General features: G+C 39.0%; 1 long non-coding RNA gene across 1 annotated transcript in view; it reads right to left on the bottom strand.

Moving 5' to 3' along the window:
* Positions 1 to 1,097: 1,097 nt before the first annotated feature.
* Positions 1,098 to 12,678, bottom strand: part of LOC137154666 (uncharacterized) — a 29,347-nt gene continuing 17,766 nt past the window's right edge. Inside the window, exon 5 of the long non-coding RNA XR_010920268.1 lies at positions 1,098 to 1,254. This is a non-coding gene — a long non-coding RNA (uncharacterized lncRNA). The remainder of the gene's footprint in view (positions 1,255 to 12,678) is intronic.

The raw sequence follows: 12,678 nt of genomic DNA, 5'->3' as shown, positions 1-12,678 counted from the left end.
GATTGGAACCTAAGTTAGGACAACAAAGTATAAGACTGGAATATTATGGTATGGATGAAGTTTACATGAGGTTATGCTTCTATTTTTGTTGTTATTGTTGATATGGTACATTAGAAGATTGAGGGAACAAATTCAGAAATGAATGGTGGGTGGAGGTTTGTACTGAAGAACTAATTGAAAGTAGCAATGATTGGGGGGGGGGGGTACATCTGAGGGAAAAGAATGAAGTTGCAATATGCACAATCTTCTTCCTTCATTGGAAGGCAGCACAAGAGAATGTGAGGACTCATTCACAGAAGGAGACAACCGTGAGAATGTTGAGGTGCATTAAACTGGCGGAGCCGAGAAGGTACACATGGGAGAAAGTTGAGATTCCTTCTAAACAAGGAACAAAGAATCAACATTAACTTGTTTCCATATGTTTTTGCTGTCTTCTATTTAGACAGGATTTGACATTCTTTACAGTTCAGTAGCGCAAATCCTGGTTTGGTTGATTTCACTTACTGAAAGGCCTGCAATTTCCAGAAAATAGTGTGAAGGAGAACACATACTGTATAAAGTTGGGGCTGTGGGGTGTAAATGAAAGGATAATAGGGGTCAGCTGAACATAATTATAACACCAACAAATAAAATTATTCTTCTGGTTTTGATATTTTTATTTTAAGTATTTGACTCATTAAACAAAAAAGTTAAAGTGGAAACATTGGTACAACTTTGCCAAAAGCAACCAGAAAATGCTCCCTTGCAAATTGTTCACTTCACTATAAAACATTTAAAATATGGAAAGAAAAACAACATTGTGTGATTTCAGGTTTTGTTTTTTTGTTTGTTTTTTAAGAAATAAATTATCTTGGAACAGAAACAAATCTCTCTGGCTTTCTTTTGCTGGCTGTCTTGAATCACCAAGGAGTGATCATCCAAACATTAACAGGCTTCCAGACAATGACATACTTTTATAATATACATACATATATATGCACAAAGCATTGTTAACTAATTTGTGAAAAAACTTAGGGATGTCTAAAAGCTCTTACGAGAACTGGTTATTTAAAGCAGAGACATTTTTACCACCATCTTCCTACATCAACATCCACATCCCTTGATCTAAGCCCTTACTCAACACTCTTTCTGCAGTAGATGCCCTAACGATTGTAATCCCTCAGCACACCACAGTAAAGGATTGTAGGAAAGATGGCAGCACCACGTTCTGATGTTTAAAACGGACAGATGGCAGCATAACATTTTGGCAGGGTCCTGGAAGAGATCAGGGAAATAAACTTATTTTTTGGATACCTAACATACTATTGTGGTTGTGCATGAAATACCTAGCCCTTCCTCTTAAACATAAAAGGATCAAAATAAGCAAGTAAGCATGCCAGAAAAATTTCTACTATGAAATATTAAGGACTTGTTAGCATCAGTTGCAAAAAAAAAAAAAAAAAAGTCGGGGGGGGGGGGGGGGGGGGGGAGGCGCCAAACTATGGGGAAAGACATAGTATTTTCTTAACATAAGATCTCAAATTGTACAATGACAGGAGAAAAAGACAACCACCAAAATGTGAGGTCATTGGAATTAAGATATAATGTGCAGTACAGGAACTGTATTGTTTGTGTTTTAAAAGTAAATGCAGGTGTTAGTTTACTTGAAGATCTCCCAGAACGTACTGAAAGGGAAAGCACAGATTCATAAAGGCAGTATGTTGTAAATTAATTGATTATGGAAACATATTACAGGTTTATTTCATTTCAGGTTAATTTATTTAAGTTATCTTAATTGTACTTAATATATTAATTTCTCTCTACTGCTTGCACTGCAAGACAAATAATACTACTATCTCTAATACAGCACCTTTCATCAGAAGCTCCCAAAGCGATAGACCACAGGAAATTACCCTCTCTTCCCTTCAATGAAAGATTGAAATACATTGACACGGGACTGTGAGGAAGCTTTCTTTGCTACTGTCCATATGACAATGTAGTATTATTTGAATACAATAAGGTAAAGATTTCAGTTACTAGTGCTGTCCATGTAACACCTTTAGTTTTTAAAATTATCTTGTTTTCCTGGTGTATGTTGGATCAGAAAACAAAGAAAAAATAAATATGAAATATCAAGATGTCATTTGGATACCATTATTTGACATTCTATTACTTCTCTGACATAATCACACTTTTATAGATCTGCAAAACTGGCAGCAAGAAATAAATCATGAGAACAAATGTGAAAGACAGGAGTTGCCTTCACCGTCAGATAAATTTGATTTGCATGAACAGGAAGCTAATTTTTAAAAAGTTAGAAGCAAGGGAGCTTTTGCATAGAGATTGCAGAAAGCTACCATGACAGAAAATGAGTAAGAAGTTGTTATTGGCTCAGGCTTACTGTTTTCTATACAAGAGATCCATAAGATTATTGCACAAGAAGACCAAGTAATACATATTATCCCATATGCTTTCTAACCCACTTTTTACAATAAATAAATAGTATCCCTCCATTACAAAGATATTAATCCATTTGGACTCCAGCAGAGCGATAAAAAAGAAACATTTGCATAGCACAGAGGGTGGTGGTGGGGAAAACAGCGCTAGGGTATGCCTGCACTGCACTGCAATTAGACATCCATGACTGGCCAGTGCCGGCTGAATAGGGCAGGTGATGCTCAGGCTACGGGGCTGTTCTTCTGGCTGGGGCTGTCCCACTTCTCAGGGTCCTAGAGCCTGGGCTCCAGTCTGAGCCCATATGTCTACACTGGAACTAAACAGCCCCGCAGCCTGAAACCTAGTCAGCTGACATGGGCCAGCCACAGGTTTTAAATTGCAATGTAGACATACCGTTAGAGTGCTGCCCCTTATCAAATTAACGTTATTCATATTATCGTTTGGATAGTCAATTCAATAATCCTTACAAGTTTTAAATTAAGCACAAAATATGGAATGTGTGTGTGTTCCAACTTACAAAATACCTTCATGGCTGATGGAGTCCCATATCTTAGTAAAACCACAAGATCATAATCAAAGTAAGAGAGATGTGGAGCACGGCTCTAAACCATCATATTCTGAGTAACCCAAATAACCCCGTGATGACTGCTTTACTATGCATGACACCAACAAAAAAGGAAAGTGCAGGGCTCTTAAAATATGCCATTCTAATTCAGGTATTGGATGATTCAAGGGATTGACAATGGCTCAAGTCCTTCTTTTCTAGCAAAAACAACTTTTGCTGTATACAGACTAACCCGGCTACCCCGTCTGGAACTTCTTTTCTAGGTTACTGATTTAAATCAACCACAAATCAGTAGTGACTGAAAACTCTTACCATTCTCTGGTTGATAGATGGTTTACATGAAATAATTTGATGGTCTCAATCCACTTCTCTGTTTTAATTATACGTTTACTTGTGGCATTTATTCAGCCATTAGATGTTTTTGCATGCTGTATAAAGTTCAAGACAGAGACTGTGGTCTCTTCTAAACCAGACAGATAGAATTCCAACTGTATACAAGCCTGTGTTATCCTTTATAAGCACTTCCCATTTTGGATGCACTGATTCCATATAATTATGATTACAAAGGAGAAATATTAACATCATTTACACACACCCTCCTTGCATTGTGTGGCTTCTAGTACACCATCCTGAAAGAGAAGAGCCAAAGGCAGAATGCGGTATGGAGACTGAAATACCATCACTCTCACCAACAGCATTAGTTACTTTATGTCCAGGAATGTTGGCAGAGCACTCTATCTAGATACTTTTATGGTTCCCATCATCACAGTATTTGACATTAATATTATTTAACACTGATTTATCCATATAAACACTTCTGCAAGGCAGAGAAATGACAGTTACTGACCTGTAACTGGAAGCCCTTCAAGATGTGTGATCCCTAACTATTCTACATGTGTACCATGCACCTGAGAGCACAGATTTCTAGCAAGGGCATAAAGGGTGGTGCAGACTGATGCCTTTCCAGTTCCTCTCTTACGCAAAACAGAATAAAAAATAGATGGGGAAGGAGAACAGGTAATGGAATACATATAGAGACCACACATCTTGAAGAACCTCCAGTTACAGGTCAGTAACCTCCATTTCTTCTTCAAGTGCTGGTCCCTATGTGTATTCCACACATGGGTGATTGATAAGCAGTATTTAAACATGAGAGGATTTAAACATTTGGCATAGATGCTTGTAATACTTCAGTCTCAACAGCCGCATTTGCAGAGAAGGCTTGAACTAACATTTAGTGCTTCATGATGCATGGATAGCGCTCCAAGGAGCTGCTCTACAGATGTCCAGTATATGTACCTCTTAAAGAGATGTTGTTGAAGTTGCTTGTGCTCTAGTGCAATGGGCTTTTGTATCACCAGAGGGAAGAATACATGCCTTTGGCAACACAGAACAATGCAGCCAGAGATTCACTTAGAGAGTCTGAGCAAATAATGCCTTTCCTCGTGACCATTCTGCAGTAGCGACAAATAACCATAGTGATTTTCTAATCAGTATCGTCCTTTGAAGGTAGAACATCTGAGTTCATCTGACTGCAGAGAGTGAAGTCTCCTCTCTTCATTGGATGCATGAATTTTGGGAATAATGCCGGTAAGTGGATAGGTGGATTTATATGAAAGTCAGAAATTACTTTTGAGACTAATTTTAGGTGAAGACAAAGGGAAACCTTCTCTTTATGTAAAATAGTGTATGGCGGGTCAGCTGCATGTGCTCTCAGCTCACTCACCTTTCTGGTTAACATGATGGCAACTAAAAAGGCTACCTTCGTGGAAAAGTGGGTAACAAAACACATGGCCAGTGGTTCAAATGGTGGTCTGGTAAGAATAGATAGTACGAGCTTGAGGTCCCATTATGGTATAGGTTTTACCACCAGTGGAAAGGTCGTAACTCAGAAATCTGATTGTTCTTGGGTAAGTAAAAATAGAGTGGTTTTCTGCCGAAGGATGAAAGGCACTCTTCTCGGTGGGTCCGCCTAGCAGCAAACTAATGGAAAACCCTGCTGTATTCAGGACTGGAAATAGTCTGATAGCAGGGATACTTGCAGACACTGCATAACTGATTATGTTGCACTCAGGAAGAGAAATGCCTCCATTTAACCAGATAACATTTTCTGATGGAATTTTCCCTACATTGATTGAGAATAGACTGAACAGCCTTTCCACATGAACATTCTAGATCTGATGCCCACACAAGTACCAGGCCATGAGATAAAGATGGCCTGGGTTGAGGTGTCTAACCTTGCCACTCTCCTGTGTTAGTAGATCTGGAAAAGATTGGATGCTGACAGGAGGACAGCTTGACTGTCACAGAAATCCAGAAATCAAAATTGTCTGTGCCAGTCAGGTCCAATGAGACTAAGTTGATCTTTGTTGTATCAAATTTTCCACAGAACTCAGAGTAATAGAGGAATGGGAGGAAAGCCACATCTGAGATGGTCTGTCTATGATAACAGAAAGGCTGTTGGCCCCTGAAGCCATGGCCCAGAGCTGCCCTGGAGCAATAGATGGTGAACATCTTGTTTGTTTGAGATGCAAACAGATCTCAGTGTTCCCCACTGTGTGAAGAACTTGCTGAGGATGGAACTGTGTATCTCCCACTCGCGTTCTGTGGAGAAGTATCTGCTGTGACTGTTCACTACAGAATTTTATGTACTGGTAGGTATGTCTCAGAGAAGTAAGTGGTTTCTGAATTAACAATTCTATAAATTGACTGCTTTTAAGTAGAGAGGAAGGGATATTGATCCACTTTGTTAAAGTAAAAAAAAAAAAACAGCGGTCATGTTGTCTGACAATATTTGGCTATGGCTGGATCAACTAAATGAGAAGAATGCATTGCAAGTTATATGGACTGCTCTCAGCTCTAGGAGGTTGAAATGTATTCCAGCCTCCCAAAGAGACCAAGTGCCTTCCATGGTGTGGCTGTCCAGGTGGGCTTCCCATCCAATCAGGGATGTGTCTGTTACAATTGTCACCTTGGGTGTGAATGTCATGAAAGAACTCCCACATGCATTTGTTCCAGTTTTATCAACAGGCAAGAGAAGCTATGACCTTGGCAGGAATTGTCACCATGGTGTTTTTGTGGTTTCTGTTTGTTGAGTAAAAGAACTGGAGGAAGGCCAGTAGGTGAAGCCTGGCAAATGGTATTACTTAAGTACACAATGCTCTGTGGCTTGGTAAGGAAAGGCAGGCCTTGAAAGAGGTTCCTGACAGTGACATGTTTTATCAAATTATTCATGATCTGGAATGGGGCAGTAAGAAGGAACTAGAGAGGCATCAGTCTACACTGCCCCTTATACCTTGGGTTCAGAGCATGAAGAGAACAATAACACAGGCACGGACCAACATACACCACTTGCCAGACATCTGATATCAGGTGCATGGTGCACATACATATCCAGGTGGGGAACAAGCGCAGAGACCAGCACCAGAATAATTTTTCATCAGTAATATTTCCCCCACTTGACAGGTGGGTGAATTGCCCGAGACTTCATGGAAAGACAATGGCAAAGTTAGGAATTGAACCCCAAGTATCCAAAGTCCTTGTCCAATACCTTAACTCCACAATAATCCTCCTCTCTTTCTATATTCTTTCTGTGGAAAAAAACAGGAGACTTCAATCTCCTTGACTGTCAAGTAATTTACAAGCCATGTGTTTAAAAGATGAGACTATCTTTACATTCTTCTTTTATGAAAAAGCTAGCCTGGAAAATGCTAGCCTGAGTGAAATCTTTGCCCTTGAAATGTCGTTTGATGGAGCATCACTGAGTTTAGCCCTAATGGGCTTTGCCCTTCAGGCTCACCATGTTATGTTCTCATTTATGTTCGACCCTTTCAGCAAGCACTAATAATCCCACAGGACTGTTTTAGCCTCACTTTGTTTCATGTTTTTATTGTTTTAAAATCTCTGTTGACTTGAAGGCTTAAGTGTTCCTGTTTTACACTTACATTTTTGGCGAAGCTTTTATGACAAAGATACTGAGCATGTTCAACTGTGTAACAGGTTTTCTACATTTACTTTACTACTCACGAAAGTAATTACTTATTATAATGACAGAAGGTTCTCTAAGCAAGAGAGATTTTCCTACTTTTGTCCGGATTTTCTGTATAAAAATAAAGTTTAAAAAAAAAAAAAAGCTTTTTGTCTTCATTTTCCTGTAATATATTGATGGCAGGACCTAAGAGTGTTGAATTTAATCTCAACACATATGTTTTTAAGTAATCAAAAATGGTTTATTGTAAATTAGTGGGTAAATGCACAATAGTTGCAGTGATAAAGATGAATATTTCTTGTTTTTCTTGTATTTAAAATCCTTAGTCTACAACATAATTTATAGTTGCTTTCAGAAACTTTTAAGACACTTGGAAATTACCATCAGTGGCTGGCCAATTCTATGATGGTTGTTTAACCTTTTTGCTATTAAGGGGAAAAAAGAGTAAGAGGAAAAACTGACGGCAGTATGCCAGTTTTTTAACATTTTTTTATCCTGATTGAAATACTCGTGTTATCCTACCCTTTGGCTTTATATCACATTTCTCTCCCTCAATCTTTTCATCGAGAGTGTCCTTTAGCCAAAAGATCTGCATGGGACAGAGACTCCTTAAAGGCCAATAATTCTGCTAACTCAACCAAGATTGCCACAGAGCAACACAAGAGGTTTTCCTTTTTTGTGGTCAAATAGCGTTTTCTTCATTCTTTCCATCCGTCTCTCTTTTCTTCATTCTTTCCATCCGTCTCTTTTTTCTTCTTCTGGGTTCATATCATTGCCTCCTACAAACATGAACTTGCCATTGTCTCACACGCTCTCCCACCCTCAGAAGGGGATGGGCCTCATCATGAGCTTTGATACGTCAATTATCTCCTTCACTTCCTGTACAGATAGCTTTCCAATGTAGGCAAGCCTTGGTGTGTAGTGAGCTGGGTTGGCTGCCCACTCCTCTGGCTCAGGGAGACATGAGTTCCATGCCAGTGAGACAGAAATCACATGCCAACTCAATCACACATGCCTACGGTTTGGCTCTTGCTGGTCAAGAAGTTCATTGCTTACTGTTCTTATAGCATATTGGTCTCCACATCAAGTATGCCAGAGTGTAACTTCCCACTGAACTAACAGACCTAGGAAAATGAAAATGAATGTACAAATGGCACATACTTACTAAAATCAGCTTTGATGGCTAAATATTTTGTTTCCTGATTTTTATTCCTATTAGCACTGCATAGAGCTAGCACAGTTTTGAGACTGAACTAGAGTCTACTGTTGCTTAGACAACAAAAAATATTAAGTTCCAACTTCAAAATCTTTATCTTGAGTTCAGAGATCTATGCCTCAGTTGCACCTTAACTACATTTATTAATTGGGTACATTTTACTGGTCATGATGCAGGAGCTAGAAAGAATATCTTCAGTCCTTTGTCTCTTCAATCCCATTCAATTACATTTCAAAGGTTACTTGTTAATTTTTAAAAGTATTATGTACTCGTCAATATAACAAGTTTGATCAGGAAATGATTGTGACAGAAATATGGGGTCTCATAATGCTGTTTTTATGGTAATTTCTCAGAACAGAGCTGATAAAGATAGTTATAACTTCAATGGAGGCCTGTGGTTCTCATTTTTGTATACCTCTTATTCTACCTTAACACTTCCTTTTCCACACTGCTAAACTACATACTGAAGACGATAACACTACATAATGAGGAAAAATCAATTACAATACTAAGGAAACATTCCATTCCCAGACCTTTACTTCACTTCTGGAGACTAAATCAATTTCCATCCTGAAAAAGCATCCAGTTGGTAAGAGTCATAGTTTGTTCCAAAAGAACATAAAATTATGCTTTGATAGCTAAAACAGGTGGTGCCTTAAAATATGAATCTTGCAATACATTAAAATATTTATTTTTTTAAACAAAGAATCATCCCTCAGTATGACACATAACACTAACATCAGATCCTCAATGGTATACTCAGGGAACCTATTTACATCCCTAAAAGGAGACAGGCTCTTCAAAACATGAATAACTTCTATAATCCTTGACTATAATGACTTCTAGTCCTTGACTAATGGGATGGAAAACATCCCCCATGTTCCGCTGCTAGTCTCCAGTGATCGGTAATACATCTTTAAATCAATTTATGTCCTTTTATTTTATTTTAAGTGAAAGATCCTGGATTAGTAGTGTTCAGGACAAGTAAAGCACTTGTATCGCCAGTGCAAGTTTGACCACACCGCACCTTAAGTGGGGGATGTTCAGGATTGCCAGAGGAAGAATAGGAGTGCTTTACATGGAGGAGCAGGAGGAAGTCAGAAGTTGCTGCAAAAAGGGGGGTGGAGGTTAGCATAGCGACATTGACTCATTCCCTGGGAATGGAAGTGCGGAAGGCTTGAAAAGGGGCAAGCCCAGACTATGACAAGTAGTGCATTATTTAGGTGACTTTTTTTTTGTGGGACAACAGGGTCGGATGAGTGTGTTCACCTGTTGGACACATTTCAGGCCCTGGTTAAACAGCTGGAGATACCCTTACCAAAGAAAAAAATAGAGGGCCCTTCCACTACATTGACCTTCCTGGGGATCTAGACACAGGAGTGAGCATATGGCAGCTCCCTCAGGATAAACTTCAGGAGCTATTGGGTTTTCTCAGGAGAGCTGTAGGAGCCAAGAAACTCAGAATCCGAGGCCTGAAGTCTATTATGGGACACCTGAACCTTGCCTGCAGAATTGTTTCTCTTGGGCAGGCATTCTGTATTCCACATACAAAATCTTATTGGGATACAGAGATGAAATTGCTGCATATATTGGGGTTCTGTATAAAGGACACTGTCATACTGCAGAACACGAAGTCCAAAATGATAAATCCAGGAGTGTTGAGAAGTATGAGCTCAATCCTGCACTGTGGCTGTCATTGAGTACTCTGGTTCTCATTCCACAAAGCAGTTCAGTATATGCTTAATTTTAAGGGAATTAAATAATCCTGGTTGCATGTATTCAGACCCTCTTTTGCACACAGATATGTGAATGAGTGTTTTTGACCCATCGTGGATGCATATACAAATTTTGTAGGTAAAATAGTAATGATCCCCTTTTGAAATTTTCCATTGATGTGTTAGAGTTTCTCATCCATTACTGGCTTTGATCAATTTTACTGAGGAAAACTAAATTCATTCTCAGAAACAGGTATTTCATTCCATCGTGAAGTTATCAAAAGACAAGGCCATCAAAGCCATCCATTAAGATTATCCTAATATAAAATTCAGTGAGATTAACAATGTGTCCTTTGGCATCATCTAGGAACCTTCATCAGCAATTATTTGCTCAGGCAAAATGATTGAAGTGACTATTGAAATTCCCTGGTATTATCCCTCATTAGCCAATTAAACAAATCTCAGTACAGAAAAACTTAATCAGGTGCATGTGTCTGATTAAAATTGCATCAGGGTAAACAATAGCCAGTTATTCCATTGCTCTTTCAAAAAAAATGTCTTGCTGATATAGGATTATTTGGCAGCAAATATGAAAAGGATGTTTAGGACCCAAATGCACAACAGAAAAGGAATCAATTACAGAAAGACAGTGAGGGTAGGTAAAAATCATTTATATTTTCTCGGGGTCGTCAGCATCCTTGTAATTGTCTTAAAAATTACATCATTTTACTCCTATTTTGCCCCTAGACCTTCTATGCCCTAGAATGATGCCACCATCCCTTTATAAAAGGATCTTCAATTTAACTGGTCTGTGATTGGTGGCAGGTTCACTGCAGAGTAATGTGCTGCTTCCCCAGAAAGAGATAAGCACAATATTTACCTACAATTTGCTGACCCAGAAAGTAAGAACCTGGACATCCTTTGTAATTGTGAACAGAAAAAAATCTTTACTTAACAATTGTTTCAGGACCCAATTAGATTCCAAAATAACTAAAGGCAACACCAAATAAATAATGTCCAATTATTAGTATTACAGGTAGTGCATAGAGGCTGCAACTGAAGGCTCCATTGTGCTAGGCATTCTGCCTCTACAGAAGAAAGTGACCTGAAGAGCTTACAATCTAAATAAACAAGACAGAGAGAGAGAGAGAGAGAGGAGAATTGAGGCACAGACTAATTCAGTGACTTGCCAAAAAGTCACACAGGAAGTCTGTGGGAGAAATGGGACCCCAGATCTCCTGAGTCCCAGTCCAGTGCCCTAGTGAGAAAGGATGGCATGGTGGGTATTTCAATTTAGCTTTGAAAATTCAAATAAACTTGGCTCTAATAACCAATAGATATTAATTGCATTGTTTGGGGAACATAAATAGCAAGGGTAGGATTTTCAAAGGTCATCAGCATTGGCCTCACATTGTTGCCACTTGATACAATTTGGCACTGTAATAGGGATTACAATAAAAGCAAGAGAATGTTGGGACAGTAAGACATCAGGCACAAAGACATCACTCCATAAGGGAGGTCATACTCCCATCTCAATATGGCCCTAATGCAACTGAACCGGGACAACATATAAATAAAGATATGAGGCTATTGGAGACCAAAGAAGATCACCACACATGTTCACAGAGCTAAAAACCACAGGCTGATTTAGAAGACAAAAGTACAAATGAGGAGAAGCCAGTTAAGAAATGATGTAGTTAACAATTTACAGATACGTGAAAGGAGTCGATGACAAGACAAAAATTTACTTAGAATGGTATATGTGGGCATAAATAGGAAAAATGGTATAAAATCAAGGAAGGATTAAATATTAAGAAAAGCTTCAGGAAAGTGAAATGAATTAAGCTATGGAATCATCATCCTAGTCAGAGATATGAAAAAAACCAACATATACTAAAAAGTGCTCTGTATGGAACAGTCCTCTAGTAGCAGGAAAGGAACAAGATGATATAACAGGCCTTTGTAACACAGCACTGTTACATGCATGGCAGTGTGTCTGTTATGGCCCTGTAAAATTGGGAACTGTAGTCACAGGGCAGAGACTAGGAGTAACCATGTGAACCACATACTAAGGCAGATGCAACCAGCAGGAGAAACCCAAGGACAGGCAAAGCTTTACATAGAAAGGACTATTAATGAGGAAGCGTCTTCTCTGCTCTCAACTGGTTAGTGCCTTGTAGTCTGAGCTGATCTATTCTGGTTTTGTGTTTGAAATAAAATCAACTCTAAAGAAAGGAATACGAAGAGACCTCTAGTTGGGACTTTTTTTCCTGTCCCCAGCTGGTGAGTCTGCACATGGGCCTACAGTCTTTTTAACTCTGTTATTTGCAGTAGGTAGAGCTGGGAGGCTGTGATACAGACACATTCAAGCATACACAGGCAGGTATATTACCCCCATGCCCTACCATCGTCTCAATCTCTGGCCAAAGGAGGTTGTGTGTAGTCTCTGCCAAAAGCTAAGAAAAAGCAAATGCTTATGGTTATTGAAAGATATTTGTATGGGAAATAATTTGAGAGATATGTAAAATGTAGAATACAAGGTTTCAAAATTGTTGAAGATAGACCTGAGACTACCCCTCACCTTAGGTGACAACTCCATCAATTCCGAGAACAATGGACATCCATGGAAATAGTACTATGTTTATTCTCTGGACCAGGTGCAGGCTTCAGGATTTACTAAAGAGACAAAAGAATCCCAAGAAAAGTCTCTGAGCAGGGCATCCCAGGGGTAAGAGGCAATAGTCTGTAACTGTATAAG

This window comes from Emydura macquarii, unplaced genomic scaffold (assembly GCF_026122565.2).
Source record: "Emydura macquarii macquarii isolate MOO-44397 ecotype Brisbane River unplaced genomic scaffold, CSIRO-AGI_Emac_v2 contig_1263, whole genome shotgun sequence".
Classification (NCBI taxonomy): domain Eukaryota; kingdom Metazoa; phylum Chordata; order Testudines; family Chelidae; genus Emydura; species Emydura macquarii.
This window is presented reverse-complemented; position numbering and strand designations above follow the sequence as displayed.